Raw genomic sequence first — 8649 nt, forward strand, 5'->3', positions numbered from 1 at the left:
TAAACTGGTGACAAGCGAATAGTAATAAGGTCTGCAAATTAACTATCAATGAGGTTGATGATGACCTTCTTCTTGTTCATACTCAAATTTTTATTCGAGTACGTTTGTTTTAACTTTTGCATGTTTTTTTGGGGGGGGGGGGGGTGGGGGGGGGGGGGGGGGGGGGGGGTTCACAGTTCAAAGTTAAGTTCAATGTGTATGTTATATAGAAACTGATTGTGTATTTGACTTAGAACTATGAATATGATATGATCCCTGGCTCTGATCACACTGTCTCTAGTCTCTACAAGTCTAACCTTCTCCATGTAAAATTTCGTAAACTATCTCGATCCGTATGTTCTCGTTGTCTTTCACCCTGAGACTTTCTCTACCAAGAAGCTTTTTGTGAAATTGATGAGTCTTACAAGTGAAACAAGAAGGTGAAAACAATGAAATCTCATTCGGAGATTACGAAATTTATACTCGGTCGAGCGAGTCAATTACGACATTTATAGCCGGTTGGATATGGTTATATTAATTAGGGGTTTATTATTTACGATCTGGGCTCTGATACCATGTTAGATTTGTGTTTATTATGAATTTCTAATTTAAAACCAACTACAGCTTGACCCGCACACTCGTGCGGATATTAATTTTTTTTTATATAAATTATTTAATGACATTTTGAAACATATAAGTTATATAGATATTTTAGGTTTCTACAAAGCTATCCGGACCTAGAAGGATCCGAGTCCGAATCCCGTCCGAAAATTTATGATTTTCAAACAAAGTTTAATTTTAAACCTAAAAATTCAATACCAAAAAAATGATCCGTACCCAAACGGGTCGGTTGAATTCTTGTCATGAATGAAACAATTTCATTTAAACTTTTGAAATTATTTTGGTTAACACTTAAAATAAATGTTGTTGAATTATTATGGTAAATATAATTAATGAAGTAATTAGGAAGCATGAAAAATAGAATTTAAAAGATGTAATAAAAAAGTTAAAGATAGGTAAGTTCTATTTTGTACACTGTAGTAAATGAAGCCGGATTAGTAATGAGAGACAATAAATAAAATGGTTATAATTAGTCTTAAAATGAATAAAACTATGTAACACACCACTTAAAATTAGGCAAGTATTATTTTGTACTTAAATTTTAATAGAATAGATCATTTTCATGATCCAATCATATGGTTTTAAGATCATTTGTATTTTATTAGAATAAAATATTTAAATTATTCTTCACAAAAACATAATTTTTATTATATATTTAATATGATTGTTTAATTTATTTCAATAATATGACTTAAAATAATGGAGGATATGCATAATGCTATCAAATATTTATTATTAAAATAAATAATTGTCAAATATATATATGTTTATTCCTTTTTGGTAATGCTGTGTCTTTTATTTAAGGAAAGAAAAAAATAACTATAAATTGTTAATTAATTTTATGGTTTGTTTAATAAGAAGTATATAATATATGTTTGTGTACCAACATATTTTTTTGGAGATTTTTAAGAAGCACTTTAATATTGTAATGCTTCTCTTTTAGTATATAGGGGATGGGCAAAACCTTATTAGCTGTCTATCAAGTATACCTAGATTATTTTAGCCAAAGGATAAATCTTGAAATATAATTGAGATTTAGGAAAGATAATAAGTTAGATATTATGTAGTTTGGAATATCGATCTTAAAGTTATTATATGCGTACTTTTGGTGTGATATTGAGTAATAGCGTGATCTTAGGTTGATAAAACGGTTTTTTTTTCAAAATCTACGTATATTTTAGCTAAGAAAAGTGATTACACTAAGGATAGTTATAGTTTGGTTTATATAAGAGAATAAAAATAAGAATAGTAACCGTAGAGATACATCAGATATATCGACAAAAAAATACAACAGATATTATAATCTATGTGGATGCCAAAATAAAATATGTATGGTATAAATTAAGATCAGTAAAATGTAAGCTAGCAAATTATAATTGTTTCAGGAAATGTAAAGTGAGAGAAATTAGATTTCGTATATGATTAATGATAAATTATTTTTATTGAATTATTGTAACTGAGTCCTATTTAGTTATAGTTGTTTTAGGAAATTGATTTCCTTAAATTACTGTTGACGTTTTTAGCTAATAATCAATTTAGGAAAATAGTAATAACTAGGAAAAAACAAAAATTCTTAAAAATATTTTTATTAATTAATTCAGTGGCATTCCTTTGTAAATACTTTGTAAATCTTAAGGTTATTTCATTTTTGTACTTCTGTTTTAATATATTAGATTGACAATTAGTGGATTAGCACTAACTCTTTATATATTATTTAATGTCTCCTAGAATTCCGATGTCGAATACTTATCCCTAATATTTTCCGGGGATTTTTGCAAAATTGACCTATAACTTAAAGTCAAACACAAAACTAACCTCCTTTTTTTTTGAAAATTGGTTTTGCCCTATTCACCCCACAAGTTCATATAATTTACGAAAATGCCATCCATTTTTTTTTTATTTTTTTTTTCGAAAATGACATTTTTACTCTCTCACCCTCATCATCTTCAAGTAATTACAAGATTGCCATTGTCATCAATACCACAACCACCATGAACAACCAATTTGAAGCTCTTAATGCTCCTAAAATCGATTTACCCTTCTTCTTTTTCCATTCTTGTGACCTAAACACAACATATCTCTCACTTTCTCTCCACAATGAGCTAAAAAAACTCAAGATTTTGATTCTAAAATTTTTATGGTTCATAGAGTCATAGAAGCTAACGATTATGGGTGGGTGACTTCCGTTTGTGATTCTGTGTGCTTGGAGAAGCCTTATGTATGCTAAGGAACTTATCTCACTAATTTAAGGTATGACATCGAGTTTTTTTCCAGATCTGTTCGTCAGACGACTTACTTGGGAAGTCGTCTGGCTGTAGACGACTTACCTTTCAGTCGTCTGGCTGTAGACGACTTACCTGGAAGTCGTCTGGTCAACGCAGAGGTTATTTTTGCAATTGACTTTGAAATCTGTAACCTGAGACGACTGAAAGTTAAGTCGTCTACTATTGTTTGGTTTCAAAAAAAATTCCAAAGAACCTAGACGACTTACATTTCAGTCGTCATAGGTTAATTTTGTATTTGACTGGATAATTTCAGAAGTTTGACTTCCCCAGACGACTTACATTTCAGTCGTCTGGCGAAAATTAAAATAATAATATTTTTTTTTAAAGTAAACGACTTACAATTAAGTAGTCATAGGTTAGTCTTGCAATTGAAAAAAAAAACTTCAAGATTTAATTATACACAGACGACTTATAATTCAGTCGTCCACCAGACGACTTAATTGTAAGTCGTCCAGGATTTTTTTCCGAGATTCTGGTCAAACCTCGTAAATCCTGGACGACTTACATTTCAGTCGTCTCGTGGACGACTGAATTATAAGTCGTCTGTATATAATTAAATCTTGAAGTTTTTTTTTTCAATTGCAAAACTAACCTATGACGACTTAACTTTAAGTCGTCTACTTTTAAAAAAATATTATTATTTTAATTTTCACTAGACGACTGAAACGTAAGTCGTCCAAAAAGTCAAACTTCTGAAATAATCCAGTCAAATGCAAAACTAACCTCTGACGACTGAAATGTAAGTCGTCTAGCTTTTTTGGAGTTTTTTTTTAACCAAACAATAGTAGACGACTTAACTTTCAGTCGTCCGAAATAACAGATTTCAAAGTCAATTGCAAAAATAACCTCTGCGTTGACCAGACGACATATAGTTTAGTCGTCTAGACAACTTAGATTGAAGTCGTCCGCGTCTTCTCCACTAGTTTTTAAGTCTTCTACGTTAGTTTATGAATAACTTGTATTTTTAAGAGTGATAAGTAACTTCAAGATATGTAAAACTCATATTTACAAAATATGTTCTCTCCCTTAGTTTTACTAAATTTGACTAAGTTTTTCAATGCAAACTTATAAAAAATATGATATGCTTTGACTAGTTACTATTGTTTGTTTCCATCTCTTACCAACATTCTTGTTTATTAAGATGAGAAAAAGGCCATTGGAGTTTATTATTGCATATGAGAGATCCAAAGATAAGAAAAAGGCTACTGAAGTCTATTATTTCATTGATTTGTAAATGTGTAAACACATTGTTAGCACATTTAATACATCTTGGAAAACATTATTACTGATTTTACAAAAAATTCACAACTAAAAGAATATACATGCAATTCATAAAACAGATCACAAACAAAACTATTATAGATCATTCATCTACAAAGACAAGCTTGGATTCCACTTGAGTAGACAAGACCAGACAACTTTTAAGAAGTTCAGACGACTTCTAAGAAGTCCAGACGACTTCCAGGAAGTTCAGACGACTTTGCCAGAAGACTTTTAGGAAGTTCAGACGACTTCCAGACGACTTTACAGGAAGTCCAGACGACTTTACAGGAAGTCCAGACGACTTTTAGGAAGTCCAGACGACTTCCAGACGACTTCCAGATGACTTCCAGACGACTAACAAGTAAGTCGTCCCAGAAGTTTTCCAGATCTGAAAAACCTGCATATTAAATCCAGATCTGAAAAACCTGCATATTCAAAAACGTTCAAATGGCTTAAAAACAGAAAAAAATGAGTGGAAGATTATATAAATCTACCTTTACAGAACACACAAAAATACATATCTAAAAATAATAGATCTACCTTTAAATTAGTGGAAGATGAGTACCAAATAATTAAAAACCTGCAAAAAAAAAAATAGATTAGTAACAAAGACATGAGACAAAATTGAAAAATTCATATAAAGTTTGGTGTTTTCAAGTCAAAGAGATTAGAGTGGGTTTGGAGAGTTTTAGTTTGGGAAAAAAGTAAGAACTTTATACAACAAGAAGTTACCAAATGAAGAAAAATCAGACATAAGAACTTACCAAAACGCTCAGAAAAATCCAGACGACTTCCTAGAAGTCCAGACGACTTCCTGGAAGTCCAGACGACTTCCTGGAAGTCCAGACGACTTCCAGGAAGTCCAGACGACTTCCTGGAAGTCCAGACGACTTTGTCAGAAGACTTCCAGATGACTTCCAGACGACTTCCAGACGACTAACAGGTAAGTCGTCCCAGAAGTCTTCCAGATCTGAAAAACCTGCACATCAAATCCAGATCTGAAAAACCTGCATATTCAAAAACGTTCAAATGACTTAAAAATAGAGAAAATGAGTGGAAGATTAGATAAATCTACATTTATAGAACACACAAAAATACATATCTAAAATTAATAGATCTACCTCTAAATTAGTGGAAGATGAGTACCATTTGATTAAAAACCTGCAAAAGAGATAGATTAGTAAGAAATACATGAGACAAAACTGAAAAATTCATATAAAGTTTGGTGTTTTCAAGTCAAAGAGATTAGAGAGAGGTTGGAGAGTTTTAGAATGATGAACATTACATTTTTGTTGCAGCCATTTGAGAGGAGGAGAGAGAATGTGTAAATTTTTCTTTATATAGGGAGACAAAAAATCCAATTAGATTAAATATTTTTGACTCAGACGACTTCCTGGACGACTTACATTTCAGTCGTCTGGTGAAGAAATTAAAACAGACGACTTACATGTAAGTCGTCCAGAAGAGTTTAATATTTTTAGCGGGAAATTAAATATTTTTAGCTGGAAACTAAAATAGAAGACTTTCCAGACGACTTACAAGTAAGTCGTCTGGACGACTGAAATATACGTCGTCCGGGTAAATTATTTAACAGACGACTGAAATATAAGTCGTCCACACCCTAAACATAACCCCTAAACTTAATTATCTAATTAAACACTTCATAAAACCAAATCAAACTTGAAAAGTGTTTACTATACACAGAAATAAACACATATAGGTGAAAACTAATTTTTGAAAAAAACATTTTAGTTTTCCAAAATCTAACCCTAACAATACATACAATACTACAACATATGTTTGCCAAACTCCTAAACCAAAGTATTTCATGATTCACTACTTCCACTCATATATCTTCAAAACAAATCAATTTTATCATATCTTAATTTATATCAGTTAAAACTGTTTATAATTACTTGATTTTTATTTTTTACGCATCTAAATATTTTTTTACAAGATTTATAAATTATTTTTAAAATAAACTGGTACCAGACGACTTACACTTCAGTCGTCCAGACGACTTACACTTCAGTCGTCCAGACGACTTACACTTCAGTCGTCCAGACGACTTCCAACATCTCAGACGACTCAGACGATTTACTGGGGCTATATTCGTAAAAATGGCTTCTGTTTTTTTGTTTGGTCACAAGGGGCTGAGCTGTAATTTCACTAGGCTTTTAGGTTAGTTTTGCATTTGATTCAAGTTTGGGTATAGGTTTGGAATTAAAATCAAGTTGTGGGTTAGTTTTGGCAAAAACCCATATTTTCCTTCATGAAATGAAACACTCTCTCTTTTGCCAACGTTTCACCACTTAACGTCATCTTTATCTCTGTCTCAGAAACGGGGGGATGCGGATCGGAAAATCTATCCCGTCCAGGAACCATTGTCTGAGGACGATAGGGCGATCAAGATTCTCCCTCTGACCGTTCTTGCAAATCCTGGACCATGTTCTGAAGAAGTTCCAGATCGAAACTCCATCAGCGACCATGTGGTTGTAAGCGAAACTAATGAAGACTCCGTCCTTAATCTCAGTGACTTCTAATGCAAGCAAGGCTTCCGAGACGCCATTGATGTTTTTGACACGGTTCATGGGGAAGAAAAGCTTGAAAATTTCTGGAACTGAGCCATCAGGTTGAAGAAGATCACTCACCGAGACAGAATCAGCTGTGGCGTGAATAAATCTGGCACCAGAGCCGTTGCAGTCGATGTGAAATGACAAAGTCTTGTCTTCTTGATGGTCCACTTTGCCAAGAGACCAGCGAATGGGAAGTAAACATCTAGGGCAGAAGAAAGAGAGGTTTTTAACCGAGAGATGAAACGGGTTCCTGGGTCGGGTTTGGGAAAAAGAAGACCTCTTTGAGTATAGTCTATCTGTAGAAGATTGAGATCAAATGGAGTTAGATGGATCTTTTCCCCACCCGAGCGGTTGCTGTTTTCAGGTTGAACAATGATTGAGGAAACTACAGTCACATCTGCCATTTTTTGTCTCCAGTCTGAAGTCAAAATGTGTTGATATATATATATATATATATACAAGCTGTAAGCAACATCATTAGTCTTCTTACAAGAAAATATTTCAACCTACAAGTTTCAATATATTTATAATAATTTCACAACTGGTCTCTTTTTTTGAGAAATTCTCTAGAATATCATTTTAGTTTTTTTTCCATAAAAATAGCTTTCAAAGAAAAAAATGACCAATTTTTTTTATTTAAAGGTAAAAATACATTTATACTTTAGAATTAACTAATCTATACTAAAATTTAGAGTTGAAGGGTTGTTGAGGATATGGTTTCAAATTTCAAAAAATAAAAATGGGTTATTTTAATTATTTTTCTCCTTTAAAACTATTTTTGTGACAAAAACTTAAAAATCTACTATATTAGAAGAGAAGTCATGACTTCTTTCATGTGTGATATTTTAAAATGGACCTTTATAGAATGTCATTAAATTAAAACATATCATTTAAAACATAGCATTAACCGTGAAGCATCTATCTATTATACTAAATAATATTCCTTTCCATTAACAACCGAACTGTATTTAAGAAAATCACTAACCATTAGTTAAAACCAACCAAATCAGTTCCCTTTAATAGTGTAAACGATTTACCACCCTTCAGTTTCGGTTTTATTTCTATTCTTTTGTTCTTCGGTTCTTTAGTTATAAAAATTTATGATCATTTATCAGAGAGACACATAAGCGTTATTGAGAAAATTTGATTTTTTTCTATTTTCGGTTTGGTTTGGGTAACAAAGTTAGGAACCGGCTAATATCTAAGATAATTTTGGATCTCATTATTTACAGTTTGATTATGTTTCTTTGGTTAATTCGGGTTAAAAGTCAGAAATTATATTTTCAAATAAAATCTTAGAACATTTCGAGTTTATGGAAAAAAATTGAATAATTCAGACAATTTTTAAATTTTAGAAAAAAAAAGAATTCTGGTAATTTCTTTTTAAGGTACTTTGGTTTGTAAATATTAACTTTAAATTATTTGATTATTTTAAAACTAGATATAGTTAATTTTTATAAATATATAACTTTTTATAAAACAAGATTTCAACGTTAATAAAACAAATTGAAATCAAACACCCGCGCGATCGCGCGGGTCAATATCTAGTAACTATTTAAGAGAATTGTTCCTTTTTTTTTGTGCAAATGCTTTTATGGTCTTTCATAACTATTTGTTCGCTTTCAACATTTGTGTCTTACATTAGACAAATTCTATCTACATAAACGAGCAATTACTGAATGGCTGTTTAGTGCTAACCAGCTAAAAATAATAATCAAAATTTAGGTATTACAATTTGTATTAGTATATCCCCAACATGTATAATTGGTATTTTCATTGTATAAAGGGGTCTCTATTTCACTCGTCTGATTTGTTTTGTACTTCTAATTTTTTCTAGTTTGTGACGTGTCTTGTTGTAAAAATGGAGATTGTTGTTGTTTCTTCGGCGCTTTGGTGACATTTTACTTCCACAGGTCAGTGACGCC

At 31.6% G+C, this 8649-nt stretch overlaps 1 pseudogene; it reads right to left on the reverse strand.

The window, feature by feature from the left end:
• Positions 1-6389: 6389 nt before the first annotated feature.
• Positions 6390-8405, reverse strand: LOC125607160 (annotated as a pseudogene).
• Between the last annotated feature and the right edge of the window lie 244 nt (positions 8406-8649).

The sequence above is a fragment of the Brassica napus genome, chromosome A1, assembly GCF_020379485.1.
Source record: "Brassica napus cultivar Da-Ae chromosome A1, Da-Ae, whole genome shotgun sequence".
NCBI lineage: Eukaryota > Viridiplantae > Streptophyta > Magnoliopsida > Brassicales > Brassicaceae > Brassica > Brassica napus.